This window comes from Perognathus longimembris, chromosome 10 (assembly GCF_023159225.1).
Source record: "Perognathus longimembris pacificus isolate PPM17 chromosome 10, ASM2315922v1, whole genome shotgun sequence".
In the NCBI taxonomy this organism is placed as follows: Eukaryota; Metazoa; Chordata; class Mammalia; order Rodentia; family Heteromyidae; genus Perognathus; species Perognathus longimembris.
In genome coordinates this window covers 58808498-58828516 of record NC_063170.1, presented here as the reverse complement: position 1 = coordinate 58828516, position 20019 = coordinate 58808498, and the positions used below count along the sequence as shown (strand labels likewise).

General features: G+C 44.8%; 1 protein-coding gene across 5 annotated transcripts in view; it reads left to right on the top strand.

Annotated features, from left to right (window-relative positions):
- Positions 1 to 20019, top strand: part of Foxp1 (forkhead box P1) — a 153854-nt gene that overhangs the window by 28026 nt on the left and 105809 nt on the right. For 2 of the 5 annotated variants that reach the window (XM_048356150.1, XM_048356148.1), the window contains exon 1: positions 17370 to 17492. The exons of the other annotated variants lie outside the window; for them this stretch is intronic. The gene's annotated coding sequence lies outside the window, so the exon portion shown is untranslated. Of the gene's footprint in view, positions 1 to 17369; positions 17493 to 20019 lie in introns of those variants that run through there. 5 annotated transcript variants of the gene reach the window in all.

The window sequence follows — 20019 nt, the reverse complement described above, 5'->3', positions numbered from 1 at the left end:
TAAAAATCTATTTTAGAGGTTGACAATGTCTTGAAGATATTCCTAGTACTTGGTGAATAGAAGATGGTTCATTGAATATGAAAGTGGTCTTGCAAGCACAGCCTGGTAAGAAGTAGGTAGATATAGGTGTTCACTAGGAGGCTGTGCATGTGGTGAACTGAGACCGTGATGGATTTGTGTCTGAGAGAGGCTAGTGGGGGTTGACCTGGGGATTCCCTCCCAGAATGGCATCCGAACCAAGATTTGCAGCTGCCCTCATGGGCTTTGTGACTGAGTGTTTCCCCTGTGTGGTGCTTTTCAGGGTTGTTTGGGAGAGTTCGTGTACCTACTTCCTAGTCTCCTTGTGGAAGGAGGTCTCAGTATGAGTCAGGGCCTTGCCCCATGCAAATGTGAGAACTCAGCTCAGGCCAGCCAGTGATGAAGCGCTAGGGGTTCTAGGGAAGTCTGTAGCTCACAGACTTTGAAAGTTGAAGGGTTAGGCTGACCTCAGACACAGGTGGAACCAGACGGTCAGGCCAGGTCAGGTCAGCAGGACACAGTCTCTCTCCATTGTTCTGTTCTGCTTTCTTCCAGTAGCTCCATTCTTTGACAGAGACTCAGATTCACTACTTTACAGCTTGATGAGGGAAAGAAAGATCTCTTAACTGGTAAAAGTCCCTGCCTTGAATACATGACTTGGGTTACTTTTCTGTATCTGAGCTGATCACGGTGGGTAAGGACAGGAGAATATTGTGACTTATGGGACTACGCATATGCATATCCTCCATGAATGGAGCTGGCTCTCTTGAAACCATATAGATCAACTTAGATTAGGACTGTACCCCAAATGCTCTTTTAGGAGATGTAGGAGTAGATGAAACTGAGACATTTTCCCCCATCATCTTAAAGTCAGTGAGGCACATACCATTTTGTTTGTTATAGATCATGTACATATCTACTATAGTTATAATATATGATAGCTCTATATTTGAAATATTTCAAATATTTGAATGTTTCTACTCAGAAAGCTTACATCTCAAAGTATAATTCATCTTTGTAGTGGTTTTCCTATTATGTCTATTTCATACTGGTATGTCCTCACTATCAGCACCATCCGATAGGATTTTCCAGAAAGGCAGCTATGACATTTTGTATTTCCACTGGTCCAGTAATGTTACTTGCTAGCTACCTTGAGGACTAGGTACTTCAAATACAGTTAATGTGATGGAGGATCTGATTTCTTTTGTATTATATTTAAGCGTAACTGACTTAAATAGAAATAGTCACAGGTGACTTATTATCTGCCACATTTGACAACTCAGCTTTGTACTTAATGGCCACATAGAGTTACAAGGATTTTGAAGGCAAATGAAATATGAGCAAGCGTGAATGATGACTTAAATCTTGATGTCTTATACTTCTGGTGAGTAACATTTGGATGCATTTTTCATTCATATTTTTTAGCTAAAATAAAAGAGACTGTTCATTCCAGCAAATATAAAAAGATTACAATCTCTCTCTATATCTCCCAATCAAAACAAAGTTGTGAATGTTGTAGGTTATTTTAATTTTGTGGCTCTCCACGTCTCTGCCCTGTCAGGTGGTATGAAGAAATAAAAAGAGTACTTCACTGCAGAGTCAGAAGCTTTAGGTTCTGGTCTTAGCTCTGCCAGCAGCAATTTAGATGCAGGATCTTTTCCTCATCATATTTTCTCAAATGAGGGGGTGAGATTATGCCAATCTGTAAATCTGTGCCAGATCAAAGTTTCTGTGTCTTTCTCTTTGTTGTGGCCAGGATGGAGGCTGGGCGTTTTCTTGTGGGGTCACTAAGAGTAGTAAGTACAGGGTATTGAAAGAACCTGGGAAATGCCTTGGGTCATTTCTGCCTATGAACTGGGATATGCAGGAATATTTTCCAAATTTCTACTGGATCTAAAAGAACTGTTTAATAATGCTATCCAATATAAATTTAGAACAAAATGCAGAAAATATAGCACTAAACAATGCATAATTTTTGAAGGTTAACTTTATCTGAGGTTAATTTTTTTGTTGTTGTTAATTTCACCCTCACTCTGTTCCTTTCATGGTTGAAATACCCATGGTGATAAAAGCTTGAGAAAAAGTATTTCTACCATGAACCAGTAAAAAAACAAATTTGAGAGGCTGGGTGCTGGTAGCCCATGCCCAGCTACTAATCCTATCTACTCAGGAGGCTGAGATTTGAGGATCACGGTTCAAAATCAGTCTGGGCAGGAGTGGCTCAAAGTGGTAGAGTAGTACCTTTGGGCAAAAGAGCTCAGGGACAGTGCCCAGGCCCTATGACTGACATCCTTCTTCTCCCTCCCCACCCCCCCCCAAAAGAGAGAGAGAGAGAGCTAGAGACAGAGCAAGAGAGACAGAGACAGGAAAAAAGAGAGATTGACATCTCTCTTTTGCCTTCTGGTTCATGGAGTAAAGTGGTACCTACTCCTGCTTGGTAAGCCTGGAAAGGGAAAATATGAGCTGCTGGGACTGTCTTGGTACCCAGAGAGGCTAGGGTTAAGAGAGGCTGCATGGAGTGATTTCATCAGTAGAGGTTGGACTTTGAGGGAAGAGATGAATCACAAATGAAGAGCAAGAGGAAGGAAAGAACATTGGGCAGATTTATAAGAGCAGGTAGGAGGATTTGAAGTGTTCCAGAGGACTGTGTGGTACAATGTGTCAAACCAGTACCCTGGAAGGAAGGCGTCAGCTTGGGGCTGAGGAGAAACAAGATGTTTATTTGGTGATTTAATTTTGACGTTCAGTAGTGACATCTGATCATTTTATTGGTATCGTGTGATAATGTGACAGAGTTAAACATTTACTGATGGGGTCCTGCTGGTGAATTTGCCTTGTATAACAACTCCCAGTACCCTACTTGTGTAGGATCATGGAAATACAATCACATCTTATAATATATTTTTATTTTTTTAGCTGGCTATCTTTATGTATAGGTATCGTCATCTCTGGAGATTCATTTTCATTTCAAAAGAAAAAAAAAACTTCCAAAGGTGTTAATTGCATTTTTTTCAAAACGCTTATGTAATTATTTAAAATTATCCTACCAGCACCATAAATCAGAAGATTTCCCATTATATTACTAAGGAACATTTATGACCTGTTTAGACAGTTTTGATTTATAGGTTTAGGAAACAAGAATATAGAAACCATTGCCAGGTTTTAATTTGGAAATTTCTCCAGCCACATTTGTTTCTTCAGGAAGGAAATACAGAAGGCCCAAAGGAGAGGTGATGGGAGAAGTATAGACCATGCTAGGGTGGCACAAGAAGGAACTAGGCCTGACTGAGAGGGTTCTGCTATGAAATAAGCAGTTAATATGTCTTACAGATGTAGTTTCATCTCTCTAGGCATGCTTTTCCCCCCAAAGGATTCCATGTAACAGGTATGTAACATTGAAAGAGTTCAAGTCCCTTAAGTTCTTTTTCTATCAAATTTAAATTTGGAATAGCATCTTCAAAGAGTGTGGTAACAATTGTATATTTGTTCATCGATGTATTCCAAAACACTGCTTATGAAGCCAGGCATTGATGACTTAAGCCTGTAACTCTAGCTCCTCAGAAGGCTGAGATCTAAAGATCATGGTTCAAAGCTAGCTCCGTCAGGAAAGTCTGTAAGATGCTTGTCTCTACTTTACCACTCAAAAGCCAGAAGTGGAGCTGTGGCTCAAGTGGTAGAACACCAGCTATGAGTAAGAGCTGGAGACTCTGAGTTCAAGATTCAGTACTGGCCTTATTTTTGAAGCACTTACTGACAGCCCAGCACCGTGTTAGGTGTGAGGAAACATGACTTGTCTAAGTGGTTTCAGTTCTGAGCCGGGCAACAGCAAGCTAGCAATCTTTGGTATGAAGCAAATCTTTTTTTCTTTTTTTTTTTCTTTTTTGGCCAGTCCTGGGCCTTGGACTCAGGGCCTGAGCACTGTCCTGGCTTCTTTTTGCTCAAGGCTAGCACTCTGCCACTGGAGTCACAGCACCACTTCTGGCCATTTTCTGTATATGTGGTGCTGGGGAATCAAACCCAGGGCTTCATGTATGTGAGGCAAGTGCTCTTGCCACTAGGCCATATATCCTCAGCCCCAATGAAGCAAATCTTGATCATTGTCAAGTAATCACAGTAACATCGATGTTCATTCAGAGTCTGTCAAACACTGGGCCGCTTGCATTTGCGAAAATGTCCACAGATGTGACCCAAGGAAGTTAGAGATGACCTAAGTTGTATGCATGGAGGGAAGATGGCAAGGAGTTAATCTTCTGAAATAAAGAATAAAAAGAAATTTACTGTGGATCAGAATGAAAAAGACATTTAAATGGGGATGAATGCAAAGACCACACCACAACACAGGAGTTCAGGGCAGGGCTCAACTTGGCAGTTCTTGCAACGATTAGCTGGAAGATGATTGTAAAACCCGTAGGATCCTATCTGGATGTGGCAGGGAGTAAGGATCCCCAAGGACTGTCAGCTGGTTGATGGAAGAATGCACAACTGAACATCCACCCTTCTGACCTAGACACCTGGCCCATGCTCATAGCTGAGCAGCTCATGAAAGGGGTGGTGGGCAAACCCTCCTAGGTAGCAGGTGCTGGCTATGAGTTCTAAAGAAAAATCAGAGTGGGGAAGGGGGAGGGTGCAGAGCACTTCTGCTGCTGCAGCATCTGCAAGGCTTAAAGAGCATTGACCATCAGGAATGACTGGTCCCCTAACTCTGCAGTTCCAGAATCCAGGTATGGAGAGAAGCAGAGATCACAGCCAATCCGGGGCTTCTGCTTTGCAGAGAAAAGGCTGGGGTAGGACGACTGATCAGTGGCCCCAGAACCAAGGGGCCCGTGGCCTTCCTCCAGATCTTCATCCATCTTTGCTCTTTCTATCCATGAAGAGCTTTTAAAGGTGAAGCCAAGTAGAGAGGAGACTCTTAGTGAGGCTCACAGTAACTTAGAAAATGGCATTTCCCGCTCTCTCTGCCTATGACTAGACAGGCAGATTTTTGTTTTGTTTTTGAGAGAGGGTGACACTGTATAGCCTAAGCAGGCCTTGAACTGGTGATCCTCCTTGTCTCTAGCTCCCATGTATTGGGATTACAAGCATGGAGATACACACACCTGTAGTTCTTCTCATTTGACAGAGTAATAGCTGTAAAAGATGATTTTTTGTTTTGTTTTTTTTTGGCCAGTCCTGGGCCTTGGACTCAGGGCCTGAGCACTGTCCCTGGCTTCTTCCCGCTCAAGGCTAGCACTCTGCCACTTGAGCCACAGCGCCGCTTCTGGCCGTTTTCTGTATATGTGGTGCTGGGGAATCGAACCTAGGGCCTCGTGTATCCGAGGCAGGCACTCTTGCCACTAGGCTATATCCCCAGCCCCTAAAAGATGATTTTTTAAAAAATGATCTAGAGTTTGTCTACCTTAATAAACACAGTGGTAGTAAATGACTCAAATTTGCCCACAGCTACAAAATCTAGTTGTTTGTATAATCTCAAAAACTCAGTTTGTAGTTTAGTGTTTAGAGTTCCAAAGGCTCTGCTCATTGGTGTGTTATACAAGTGCATAGTTTTTGCTGTGAGATCAGCTCAGACACGCAATTATCCATTAAGATATTAGTTCCTAACATGGTGGCACTGAGAAGCTTCTCTTGCTATTCCATACTTCTCTCACTTGCAGAGATGCTCCTATTTAGCAAGTACTTCCTCTTTCTTTGACTCTAAGCTGGATGGCCTCATAGGTGGAACAAGAACAGAGTCCAGAATTTGTATCTTAGAGTATAATAAAAAAAAAAAAAGTTTCTGTGAGACTAATGCACAGGAAGGAGGCAGAAGAGAAAACAGTAATCCAGTCATGTATTCATTTGTAAATTGATCCAGTAGTGGGAGAGGAGCCCTCATTGGCATTTGCTAGGCTAATTCAACCTGTGATGGAATGCAGTCTGACACAGACCATAACTGCTGTTGGAAATCAGAGACATAATATTGCTTTAGATTCAGTACCCTGCATGGGAGGATGAGTAGATTAGTGGCCTCTTCTCTCTGATGTTGGATTATCTGTGCCCCAATAAAGGAACTTCTTTTTCCCTTTCCACAGTGCTCAATTTCACTACATGAGACAGTCTTTTGCTGTCCCTCATGCTTCTTGCTTCATAAGGAATAGGTAAATAAAAATGAATAAAGACGGGCGCTGGTGGCTCATGCCTATAATGCTAGCAGTTCAGGAGGCTGAGATCTGAAGATCCAACATTTGAAGCTAGCCTGGGCAGGAAAGCTTTTGAGACTCTTATTTCCATTAAACCACTAAAAAAAAACCCAGAAGTGCAAATGAACTGCCTCTGGGAAACATACCGGGAGCAGAACTTGTGATTCAGAGATGGCAGCTGGGCTGCAGAGTGGGAAAAGCAGTGTGCATGGTCAGTGGGCGCCCTGACCACCCTGCTTTGGTTACTCATGTTTCTTCTCCCACAATTCAAAAAGGATCAGCACATACATGTTCTTGAGGTTTTGCAAGTTGGTTCTACTTGTGTATGCCTCCTCCTCCCTAAGCCTTTATTCTATCCGTATAATAAGCTATCCTTGTCTTATGTGATATTATTTAAGCTCTTTGGTGGCCAAAATACCTAATCCTTGAGTTCATGCTCCTTACTTTTATGTCAGTGGTTTCCAGTTTGTATTTGAGTGTCAGGCTAACCCTCTAAAATATCCTGGAGGCACGTTACAGACTCACTGAACCCACATTCAAGCTCAGGAACTACAGATTGAGAGCTTGCCAAGGTAGCAACCACCAAACCCAGACTTGGCTAACATGATGAACAGTATGGAGACCAATACAAGCAGAAATGTTAATCACAGAAATGACACAAACTGCCAGGTACTGACAGAAATGACACAAACTGCCAGGTATTGGTGGCTCGTGCTCGTAATCCTAGCTACTAAGGAGGCTGAGATCTGAGGATTGCTATTCAAAGACAACCCAGGTAGGAAAGTCCAGTAAGACTCTTGTCTCCCACGAACCACCTTAAAACCAGAAGTAGAGTTGTGGCTCAAAGTGGTAAAGAGCTAACCTTGAGCTATAGCGCTCAGGGACAGCACCCAGGCCCTGAGTTCGAGCCCCGACAATAAAATAATAACACCAAAAAACAGAGAGGCTGTTCAACAGAGAGTGTGAAGAAAAGTAGAATGGGTGTATTTTTGAGTTAATACATATAGATGATATTGAGAAGAAAAAGAAAGCTCTCAGAAAAATACATTTGGTGCATTAATTGTAGTGTGTTGTCATTCCCCGCCCCGCCCCATGCCAAGTTATTTCATTCTCACCACACTTCTTCGGCTCCTGTTACCTCCTAGGTAAAGTTTGCACGTGCCATTCCATCAGCTCAAATGGCCTTTCTAGCCAGATGCAGGTGGCTCATAACTGAGTATCCTAGCTCAGGAGGCTGAAATCTGAGGATTCTGGTTCAAAGCCAGCTCGGGCAAGAAAGTCTATGTGTCACTTACCTCCAGTGAACCAGCAAAAGCTAGAAGTAGAGCTCTGGCTCAAGTAGCAGAGGACTAGCCTTGAGCAAAGGACAGCACTCAAGCCCCAAGTTCAAGTCCTAGGACAGGTACAGAACAAATGCCCTTCCTCACTCTTACTTGCCAGACGCCTGGGCAAGACATCACTTTTTATATTCAGTATCAACTTTATCTTACTGTAGAATTTTCAGGTAGGAGCTCTTGTTTTTTTTTAGCCATTCCTAGGGCTTGAACTCAGAGGGCCTGGGAGCTGTCCCTGAGCCTCTTGGTAAAAGTCTCACAGACTTTCCTTCCTGGGCTGCCTTTGATCCACAATTCTCATATCTCAGCCTCCTGAGTAGCTAGGATTACAGGCATGAGCCACTGGCACCTGGCTTTAGGAGTTCTTTGTGCTTAGTTCCTTGCATGTCTGTTTTTAATTCAGCAAATGATCGTATAGCGGCTGGTGCCTTGCCAGGTGCTTTAGTCTCACTAAGTAATTTCCATTCTTTAATTGGGGTAGTATGGATGTTAGAAATGTTGAGAAGGTTCTCAAGCCATGTGCACTGGCTCATACTATTCATCCCAATTACTGGAGAGGGAGAGTTTGGGAGGATTATAGTTTGAGACTGACCTAGGCAGAAAGTTGAGTAAGACCTGATCTTAACCAACAAGCTGGCTATGGTGATACACACTTATAATCCTTGTTACACTAGAGGCATAGATAGGAGGAATGCAGTCCAAGGCTATTTGCAAGCAAAAAGCCTGAGACCTTTTCTGAAAAATAACAAGCACCTAAAAAGAGGTATGGAGGGGAACAAGTGCTAATGTTTCTGCCAAGCAAGTAGGAGGCTCTAAATTCAAACCCCAAAACCACCCCAGAAAGAAACGTTTAGTCTCAATTTGTGATGACTAGTTGGTGATACTTGGTGACATCTGGTTTGCAAGAGCAAACTAGACTATCCTCCCCAGCTTAGTCCTAGCCCCAAGCCTGGCCTCTCAAGCTATATTTGAGATAAAAGCACTGTCTGGAGGTCATTCAAATCCCAACTCCCCCCCTTACTAGCTGTGAGATATTGCTCCTATGCTGTAAGCCTCAGTTTATGTATCTGTTGAGTGGGTACACTATAATTCCTCAAAGGATTATGGGACGTCTCAAGCGAATCATACTTCCATGAATATTGCTGTTTTCCCCACTCATCTTACTTCCCCCCCTCATCATTTTCCTTTCCTTTACCAAAACCCTTTGCTAGTGTCCCATGATTTATTCTTCCCCACCCCCAGTTTGTAATAGGTGACCTCATAATGGGGTTTCCACCAACTCCCTGTTCATGACCACCTCTGGTCTTAGTTTCCTTAGCTATTGTCTCAAAGTTGGCTGAGCCTTGTACCCAACAAGCTAGTGTAGCTAATGCAGGAGAATGAGCATTAGCAGAGAAAATCATGGACACATCTCAGCCTTCTCCTTTACCAGCCAAGGCGACCTCAGACAAATCCCTTCAGGTCCTACTAGTAGAGAGCTTGCTGGGCCAGACACTTGTGGATCAAGTGCTTGCCATACATCTGACCCAATGGTTATACCAATGCTGTCCAATCAGGAGAAATAATTTAAAGAATTGGAGATGTTATGTTCTAGCAAAATAATAACAACAATAATGGTAAGAATAATCTGTTTACTCTGAGGCAGATAATTGTTCCTACTTGGCAAGCTTTTGCACGTCACTTATTTTACAGGTAAATAGCAAATGTTGTATACACACCTACATGTTTTAAACCCCAAACTCAGGAAGGCATCTCCATTGTACAGTGGGGTCCTGTAAAATAGGTTGTCATGAGCATGGTGAGACAGTGTTTATGACATCAAAAGGTTGGTTCGGGGTGGGGGAAAGTATTACATTTGCTAATGTTTTTTTATTATTTTGTTTATTGTGGGGCTTGAACTCAGGGCCTGGGCACTCTCCCTGAGCTTATGTGCTCAAGGCTAGTGCTCTACCACTTTGACTCAAAGTTCTACTTTTAGGTTTTTTGGTAGTTAATGGGAGATAATAGTCTCACGGACTTTCCTGCACAGGCTGGCTTCAAATTAGGATTTTCAGATCTCAGCCTCCTTAGTAGCTAGGATTATAGGCATGAGCAACCAGTGCCTAGTTTGCTGGGGGTGAGTCTATTACTTTTTTCTGGGGTTATTGTGTGAGCACAACCCAACAAGAACCAATAAGATGAGAAAGAGGTAAAAGAGAAAGAAGGAAGGGTGTAAGTGAGGGACTGAGGCTAGAAGGGGGAACAAGCTCAGATTTCAGAGGAGATGTGGCTGGAAGAAAAAGAGAGTCAGAGAAGAGTTAAGCACAGAGTGGCTTAGTTTCTAAGGTCTGGCCTGCTGGGTTGTGACATTACATAGATATGTCCTGACCCATCTCAAAAATTGGACATCACTGAATTTAATTAAGATCAATTAGACATTCCTCCTATTGTTCAAACACAATGCCCTATTTGTTTGAAAAGAGGGAAGTTCTTTATGACCTGAAAGCTTCCTGCTCCATCTGCTGCTTTTCCTCGTGAGGGATAAAATGCCATTTGATATAATAATAAAACAAATCAGTCTGCATGCTGGTCTATATAATTTTGCTCTATGCATTGTTGATAGTCTTGATCGGAGATGGCAAAGCTACCACCGTCTCCCCCTGCCCCCACCCTTCACCCAGGCATACAACTTTCTTCATTCACCTCTCCTTTCCAATGTGAAACTGCCAGGAATAAGCCAATGGCCTGAGAGGTCAGGCCAGGTATTCAGAAACCATTTTTGGTGGAAGGAGACATCAGTCAGTTGACAAAGATAAACTGAACTGGTTAAGGAAGGAGGGAAAACTCACAAGTACAAAGAACACAAATAGGTTTAGAAGTAGGAGTTTCATCTAAATACACCAAATTTCCATGCATGAATGTTCTCTGGACCACAGTTGTTGATGTTTCACAGGGTTTGTTTTCTCAAAAATTCCCAGTAAGAGCTTTGAGATTTTGTTTTCCTATAAAGCATTTGTGGTGGTGGTATTCTCAGATGTACCAAGGATATGATAGGGATTTCCCATACTCCTAAAGTGTTATTTGTACATTTCATTAGTCATGTTATAGAGGACCATAACTGTGAACAGGACATACCTAGAGATCATTCCTTTTCTGGTATAAAAACTTGTATGTGGCAAGCAGTTGGTGTGATGATTGCAGTTCTTTATTGTTATTATTAAGGACACTGTATCTTTCCCTTGGTGTAGGTGAATGTACAGGCCTGATAATGCCAGTCACTTCCCCTTTAACTCTGCTTAGGATTCATGACAAAAATCAATAGTAGGACCCCAAATCCTATCTAGTCTTCCAGGTTTGTCTCAGGGACAGACTGAGTACTTGAGGCAACTTTGAACTAGAGCAGGCCTAGCTATGCTTGTCTACCTGCCTGCCTGCCTCTTTCTTGGTCTTTTGGATGGATTTCAGTAGTTGGAACTGTTTGGAAATGACACAAACCTTCAAAGAGTAGGAAGTGGAACCCACAAGGTTGGTCATGTGGCCTCGCTTCCCTTCCTGAGTTCCTGCACACATCCCCTCTTCCCAGCTGTCTGCCTCCTCCACCCGGAGGAAGAGGTGCTGGCCGCCTAACTTTTTGTTAGAAAAGAAGACAAATCCTTGCATGCTTGTATGGTTGTTCTTAAAGTCAGGGTGTGTTCATGGGAGCTTGTGTGCGTGTGTGTGTGTGTATCTGTGTGCGCACGCACATGTACGATTGGTTACTATTAAGAAAAGCAAGGCAGAGAGAATGAGAGGGCCCCAGAAAATGTTTTCTATGCAGTGGATTCTGTGCCACACAGCGAGGAAGGCAATTATCTTTGGAGGGGATTCCACGGCCCTAAGCGGGCTTTCCCGGAGTAAGATTTATTGTTGGCTGGATTGGATGTTCTTTATAAGAGCATTTACCCGGCATCTAAAGCGCAGTCAGGAGTGCTACTTCCTGAATGCTTTTGAGGTTGCAACTGCTAAGCTTCGCTTTCCCATCTTGAAGATATATATTTTTTGTAATGGTATGCAGGGATTTGCTTCGGGGGCCTCCAGCTTCCCATTGACAGTGACAAGAGTTGCACAGTTAAAGCCCGGCATGCTATGGAAATTTACCCCGTAATGCCAGTATCCACACGTGCTGTGCAGTGGCCCGTTGGTGGCAAACAACATGGATGGGGCATGTTGTGTTGGAGGAATGTCGGTCTAGCCATTTAGCCATCAAATGAACTCTTTTCTCATCGACCTAAAGCATAGGCAAGAATTCTTTTGCTACCCATACCCCTCAGTCTGAGGATGTTGTGAATGCCAGAGCCAAACTTGAACTTGACTGGGCTAAACATACTAGATGGTGAAACCATAGTTGTCAGTGAAATGGGGACAGTGGCCCGTTACTTCATTGGAGGCTAGGCATGGGCATGCTCTCCCCAGAGAGGGCGCAGCAGAAGGTAGGATGCCTGCAATCTTGCAGGTTATTCTCTCAAGCCAGCTAGAATAGTTTGGCACTGGTGAGCTGCAGGCAAATAGGCATTAGAATAGATGAATGCGCGCGTGTTGTTTTTTTTTAACATTAAAAGTGCCATATTTCACTCCTCGCTTTGTTTCAGTGTCTTAATGGATATATTCCAGTTACTCGTTCCTCGCATGTTCTTTCTCTGGCTCTTCAAAAGTTGTCTTTTGAATAAGTTGAGGTGTTTGGAATTTCCTAATGCTGGCAGGCTTACCAGCAGAGGGCAGGCGTAAAGAAGGTCTGACACAGGCGAGGGTGTGTCAACCCAGGGTCAGAGGAGGGTGGCCCTGAGGATCTGGGAGCTTTATTGCAGGGCAAGATGAGACTGGTTCCCTCGGCCTCTTCCCAGGCCTGCTGAGCACCACACGCTACCCCCCACCCCAGCCTTCCCCCCCAAGAGCTGAATGCACGAAATACAAGTGGTCAGTGTCTATCTGCTATTCAGCCATTTCTTCATAATGAAATGTAAAAAAATAAACAAGCCAGTAATGTCATCACTCAACAGCCATCTTTTCCTTCCCCTTTTGTGCCTTGTCTGGTCATGCATCAAGTTCAAGGTTGGCCTAGACGACGAGGGGGAGATGACGAGTCACAATGGGTAATGGTGACTTTTTCTGGAATGTCTGAGGATTAAAGTTCATAGAGAAAAACCTGTGCCTTTGGGGGAACTTTAATCACATCTGTGAAACTGTTTTAACCTCATGGCAGAAACAATCCTCTAATAAATTTCACATCATGTTAAAACCAGGGATTCAAGTTTTATCCTAAATGAGAGAGGGGAATTTATTAATGTCAGTTAGATGCAGATTTAGGAAAGGAAAGGATGGGGCCATTTTTTTTCCCTTTCCCATAAGTTAGTTTGTTTACCTGTGAGGTTTTCTGAATGTCTTCCAGTGTCTTTACCTTTAGATTCTTTTTAGATTCTTTTTATTTTCTTTTGGGCAAATATTTTCTACATCTTGCATATGCATCCTATGAGTTTTACTGCATGTTTGGGAGGTTTGCTGGTATTGTGCACAGAAATGAGCCACAGACACTGGCATTTTGCAACGTTGAATGAAGATGTGAACGGCAATTTAGAGGATGTCATAAAGAGAAATCTAAACTCCCGTGGAACACTAAGAACTCTCGGGCTTTTCCCTTAGCTGAACTGGCAGGCACAGATGAAAAACAGCATAATTAGCTTCGTTGTCAACATAGACATAACAGCCACATAAACAGCATCGATACGGAGCTAACCGCTTTTGCTCCCTGTAGATGGATGATGTATTAATTTATATTTTTAAGTAAAACCACTGCTTAAATCAAGACTGAACGGGGAGTTCCTTGGAGATAAATGCCCAAATCTCTGGAAAGGGGCATCGCTGTTGCAATTTAGTAACTAATTGGCTGTTCCTTGGTGAATTTGGGAGGAATATTCCAGTGTGCTTCCTTTCAGGCAGGGGATTCTCGCTGGGCCTCACATCAGATGCCAGTGGTATTTCTCTCTAGCAAACTAACCAGTAGTGTCCATTTCTTTAAGTTCTCTCATTTCAGAGTCTGTCTTGGGTACTCTACTAAATTAACTGGGAAAAGGGAAGAAAACTACTGTTCAGGCAACCATTATTTCGAAGTCCCTGAACCTACCTTGGATTTTTAGGCTCTTCATTATGCAGTTCATTTCTCCACCCATTGGTGTGCCTTTTCTGTAGTTATTTGCACAGCAGCTCTGGTCAAGCAGGCCCTCAGCTGTAGTGAATGGGCACTGCCCCCTGGCTATGCCTACCACACCAAGCAAGCATTCTTCAACATGTGGAATAGCATCCTGCTAAATGCCCCTTCCAGCTCTTCCTTTCATACTTATCTCCATCCTCGGCTCCTACAAATGGTCCGTGAAAACCTTTCACTTTTCTCTGTGGATGAGGCTGAGGCTCGGTAGAACCCGAGAGAGTCCACGACTCTAGTCCCAGGTGTGTTATTTGGTGGTTAGAGTTTGGTATGGGATCATGGTAATCTGTTCGTAAGTGCACAGCCAGCTGCACAATGGACTCATTTAGCAACTGACAGGTTTCTTAATATGTGGTGCTTGAACAAGACTGTGTCTGTTGTGGGTGTTAGGATGTGGGCATCAGAAATATTTTTAAGTATGGTATTTATCGTTTCCTTCACTCTTCTTTAAACATAAAGTTCCCCTCCCCCGCCTCTCACCCCAGGTATTCTGTTTTTATTACCCTGGCTTCTCTCTCTCTCTCTCTCTCTCTCTTTTTAAATTCTGCTAGCTGCTAGCTATGTATCTGCTTTACCTGTGGGCCTCTGATATTGGGTTATTTTGTGAGTCTTTGGTGGGAAAAAAAAAAACACACACACTTTGCCTTTCTGAACCTCAAGTTCTTCCTGCAGAATGGGACCACAGTTTCTCTTCAACTTTGCGGGAGACCCTGTGGTTGAGGAACACATGCCAGCTCCCCCACAAGAATCCGTTTTCCTTTCCTTCCCTTTTTCTTTATTCTTCTTCTTTTCCTTTTCTACCCCAGCCGTTCCAAAACAACCTGGCATTTGAGGTGATAAAAAAGATGCAAGAAAGTGGCATTAACTATGTCTTCTAGGTCATTGGCGGTTTCAACATTCTCTCCATAGTCCAGCGATGGCCGGTACAATTTCTCGAAGCATCCCAGACCAAAGGCAGTTGTTACTTAGGACCACCTAAAGGCACCTTGAGTGCCCAGTACTGACCACAGTGGCCTGTGCCTATGCAGATGGTAGTATCACGGGTGGTACGTTTCCTTGTTCAGAAAGGGTCTCTGAGTCACTGTGTCACCTGTCTTGTTTAGAGAGAGTGAATGAGGCTCCAGCCAGCATGTTAAGCCATTTTCCTCATCATATTGTCACCCTCCCCTTTTCTAAGCCATCAACCCTTTAAACACCACCTTCCCAAGAGGCATTCTGAGCCTTCAGCCTCTAGGGATCTCCTCCTCCTCTGTGGGCTCAGGGTTCTCCAAGCTACCACTGTGCAATTTAGTACCGGAGGAACCACTTGAATTGCGTCACTCTCTAATTATTTTGTGCAAGGCTGTTCTCCACAGCTGGGTCACAGGCGTCTGTAATGGTTTTTATTGTTGTTTGCGTGTTTGTTTATTGTTTGTTTTGATGCTCCTGGAGACTATTAACTGATAAACACTGACCTGCAGAGGAGGCACTCCTACTTGTTAAAGCACGCCTGGATTTCATGGCTGCCTCAGAACATCTTCAGCTGTTGAAAAAAAATTGCCTGTTGAAAATATACCATAGTTCATACACATTGACTCTCATTAATCTGAATACTTTGGGGAGGGGGAATCGCTTGTGTATTTTGAAATGACCAGTTCTACTTTTTTGGCTGTATGTTAGTTGGCGAGCACTTCCTATATTTTTATTTCCTTCCTTGGGGCGCTGCCAGCCTCTTGGGAAAGAGTGCCTTGCCTCTTTCTTGTCTCTTTACAAGTCAGGACTGACTCAACTCAGTCAGGAGATAGGACACTGTGGTAGATTGAAGGCCCCTAACAGCTCTTCCCCACCCCCACCCCCCACCAAAGGGGGGAAAAAAAACAACCAACCAAGCTTTGGCTTTCTGTTCAATATTCATGAGAGGGTGAGTTCGAATTTTTTTGTGACCTGAAAAAAAGTGCCATTAATAAATTGCATGTGACACGAAAACACTTTTGGGTGTGATCTGCAGTGTCCCCTCACACATGTAATTACACCTGGACAGTCATTCTGTGTTTCTGTCTTATTTTACAGTCAGGTTAATGGGGAAATGCCTGCTCCTTAGTGAACTTGCTGAAATTCAGGCATTTGTGCTTCATTGCAAATATCACAATGCACGCTGGTTTGTAGTAACCTGCATGTAATACACCTCAAACCGAAAAATACTTGCAAGTAAAACTCCTGGAATTACTAGGTTGAGCTTGTACTCTTTCTTTTTTTCATTGAGGGAAAATAAGCAGCCATTGATCTGGTTACTTCTCTTCCTCCAATATTTTTCAGAAAAATAAAGTTAGTGGTTTCTTTTTTTTAATAAACATATATGTATTTATATATCCCATAAAGTTTTTCTTCCAAGTTTGGAAAATGGAAAATTCAGAGGTGATTTCTGAAGCTGCTGAAGTTCACTAGATTAACCTGACACTTAAATCAGCAACACTAGGGACAACAAAGTTGAGTCGATTTAGTGACTTTAAAAAAAAAATTAAAAAGAGGGAAAGAAAGAAAGGGAGGAGGAGGGGGAAAGAAAGAAGAAGAAGAAGAAGAAGAAGAAGAAGAAGAAGAAGAAGAAGAAGAAGAAGAAGAAGAAGAAGCAGCCCCCTTGCTGATCTGCAGCATTTAATAGCATTAAAGTCGTGACTATTTCTACCCGAGGTCATCCTAAAGTGCTCTTTGAGAGGAGCTTTTGTTGTGGCTGTTGTTGGATAAATAAGAAAGGAATCTAAGGAATTATTTCTTCGCGAGCGTGTGGCCCAAGCCTTTCCCGCAGCCGCAGCTGTCGCCGCCGAGGGGGAAGTAGCTGGGTTCGGCCACCAGGCACGTTCGGTTATTTATTCCAACCCCGTGGCACGCGGCTGGGGGCTCCCCACCCCCCCCCTCACCTTTCTCTGTGCGCTGGGGCACACTTAGGCGAACCCCACTTGGGGAGTGGGGGTGGGTGGGGGAAGAGGAGAAGGCTGTGCGGAAACCTGGGGAGGTGAAGCGAAAGTTCTCGGCGGGTTTCGAGGAAAGCGCTTCCCCGCGCAGCCGGGGAGCCCCGCGTCCCTCTCCGATCCCACTTTGCCGAGAGCCAGGCTGGTGGGGAAGGGGGGCGCCGAAAGCTCCGTCCGGTGCCTCGCGCGGGGTCTCGCTGCCAGGTTGGGACAACTCTTTGTCAGTTTCAAAGACGAAACAAACATGCGAAGGAACCCCCAAACCCTCACCCCGGGCATCCTGGCCGGGCCGGGGCGCGGGGAGGTGTAAGGGGGGTGGGGGGGGGGAAGGAGGTGGGAGAGCAAAAGAGAGAGAAAGAGAGCGAGAAAGGGAGCGAGGAGGGATGCGCGCGGGGCCCGGCTGGTCCAGACGTCAGCCAGAGGCGGGTCAAAGGGTTAACCGCAATTAAGTGGAGTTGCTCTGGAGACAAAAGCGGGGTTTCAGCAGCGCGTGATTTCACCTGCCGCGCGCGGAGGGGGCCGTCGGGGCGGGCGGGCGGCGGGGCGCGGGCCGCGGAGCCCATTGTGTGGGGCGCGGTGCGGCGCGGGGTGTTTAGAGGCGGGTTGTGATTGGTGGAGCAGGGCGGGGCGGGTGGGCGCGGCGCGGCGCGGCGCGTCTTGTCAGCCCGCGAGCCGAGCCCCGGCGCCCCTGCGCGCGTGCAGTCCGCCTGCACGCCGAGCCCGCCGGACCCCACGCCCGGCCCCCGCGCGCGGGCGCCCCGAGCCGGCTGCGCGCGCCTGGCGGCTACATGGAGAGTGTCAGGTTGGTCCCTCTCATTCATCTTTGCCTGTTTCGCTCCCCTTCCTCCCCCGCCTCCCCTCTCGGGGAGGAGGGGGGGGTTCCGCGCCCCCCGTGCCAGCGCGTCCCGGGGCCTGGGCCTGGGGAGGCACGAGTGCCCGTGGGGTGATCAAGTGGCGCCGCGCGAGGCTCCGCCGCGTTCCGATCGCTGTTTACCAACTTGGAGAGGAGTTGCGCCCTGGCAGTGGAGGCGGAGAGCGAGTGGAGGGTGGGTAGAAGGCGCTGCAGGCCTTTGGGTCCTGGAGAGAGAGAGAGCGAGAGAGAGCCCCCCCCCCCCCGATCTTGGGTGGGGTACAGTGGGGAGTTGGAGGAAGTCCTGCTGGAGTGGTTCTCGGCGCTCTCTTTTTCGTTGGCGATTTTCAGTTTTCCGCTGGTCTGGCCTTCAGGCAGCCACTTTGGTTTAAAAAGAAAGAAAAAGAAAAGGGAAAAAAAAATTTTTTTACCCCTCGCCATTGCCATCGCTCCCTCCATTCTGGGGACGCATCCGGGGTGTGATTTGAGTCACTTCCCCGGGCGTGTGAAACGGGGGAGTCTTCGGATTTCAGTGGAACCCGTGTGTGTGTGCATGTTGCTTGGCTTCCGGAGAGTTTGTTTCTAGATGTGTCTGGGGCGATTTTTGTTTTTTCCCCAGCGTAGTTGTTCCCATTCGAGGAGTTTACAGAGGGCAAGGCAAGGATGGTGTGTGTGTGTGTGTGTGTGTGTGTGTGTGTGCCCCTCATGAACACCCCCCCCCCCCACCACACACACCCCCGGTGAAACTCGCTCCGGCAGGTTGGAGGTCCTGCTTCTGGGCTGGGCGGCTTTACTTTGCGGGTGGATTCAAATAGTGCTCGAGAGAGCCGAGTTTGGGTTTGGCTAGGAAGCCCAGACCGAATTTGCCATGGGGTTCGCCCTCCTGAACCCCCTCTGAAGGCAGCCACCAACTGTCCGAACTGCATGAAAGAATGAAAGACGGGTCAGTGCGAATGGGACTTGCTTTTTTTTTTCCCCCCTTCTTCTCTTCCGCCCAGGTATAGTGTTAGGAAGTGGGTGGTAAAGTTTTAGAGCAAAGTACATATAGACTCTTCCTCTTGGAGATTAACTCCTTCAGGGCCTTCCACTTATAAGTAAAATATCTAATAATTGCATATTCCTGCCCAAACAGACCAAATGTTCTAATCAAGCCAATTTAAAAATGCAAATCACCTAATTTCCATAGATTCCAGCATTCTGAATGTGACACATTTGGGGAGGGGGGAGGAGAATTAAGCCTGATAACAGGAAATGTGAATCATGCTATCAATGACTAATCTGCTTAAGGGAGGGAAAAGAAACTTAAGTTCCATGTATTCTATCATTCTGAAATCAGTGTAAAAGAAGCCAATGTTCTTTTTGTAAGTTGAGAGCAATTTGATGTCTTTATTTCAGAACCGGCCCTGTTTTGTGTTGTGTGTTTGTAATAGATTTTCCACGAAAAGTGCATGTGTGTGTGTGTGATGGAGGGTTCAAGCTACAATGTCAGAGTCAAAGAGATCTCCGACATGCTCACACTAAGATTCTGGTGTAGGGTTTGATGTGCCGCTGCTGTTATTGTTGTTTAAAAGAACACAAGGCTTTCCAGTGTTAACATTTCTCACCAGCTAAACCGGAGGATGACGGAAGCCTTCTTCAAGTTGGTACCCTTTGTATAAATTGAAGAAAAGGTCTCTATTTTGTGTGTTCCTTGGTAGCGGCCTGACCCATTTCAGTGAAAAAGTGTGTTAAAATGAAACCAAAATACAGACCTGCCTACCAGAGCCAGTGGCTGACGTACTCTCTGGATCATGATAGAGCTCAACTGAAAACGGATTGGGCTGACACTTGATAATCAAAGTTGATTTATTGTTCATTAGTACTGCATTAGCCCTTTTCAGGCAAGGTAGTTATTTGTGTAGTGGTCTGTCAGGAGCAAGACTGCAAGCACCTGTCATTTGTAATGCACTAGATAAGCAACCAAATATTAAAATGATGCAAATCAAAATATATTTCACAAGCTAAAAGACCACAGAATCCCATTATTTTCCTTCAGAACAAGAGCTTGATGGGTCAGTATTAATCTATAAGGAGAGAAGGTGTCCATTAAGGATATGTACATACATATTTTTTACCCTGAGAACTACGTATAGAATGAAGGTAATGGGCTCTATATATTTGTTTGTCTGCTTTAAGAACTTTTCTTTCCTGCCTCTATGTATAGCTTGTCTTGACAAAAAGTTGGTCAGTTAAGGAAATGAGTTAATCCAAGTAATTGAAAGAAGGTAGGCCTTCCATTTGTGTTGTGTTTTTTGGTAAACATATTTCATTAGATGAAACTTTTAAGCATGAGTTGATTATATGGAAACGTGATGACATCATAGCTAAGCTATGATAATGTTGGATAATAATGTCAAGTGCATTTTCTGCAACATGTTTCACTCTCGATTTTTTTTCTTCCCTGCCCGAAAGGGGATGATCTCATGACATATAATAGAAA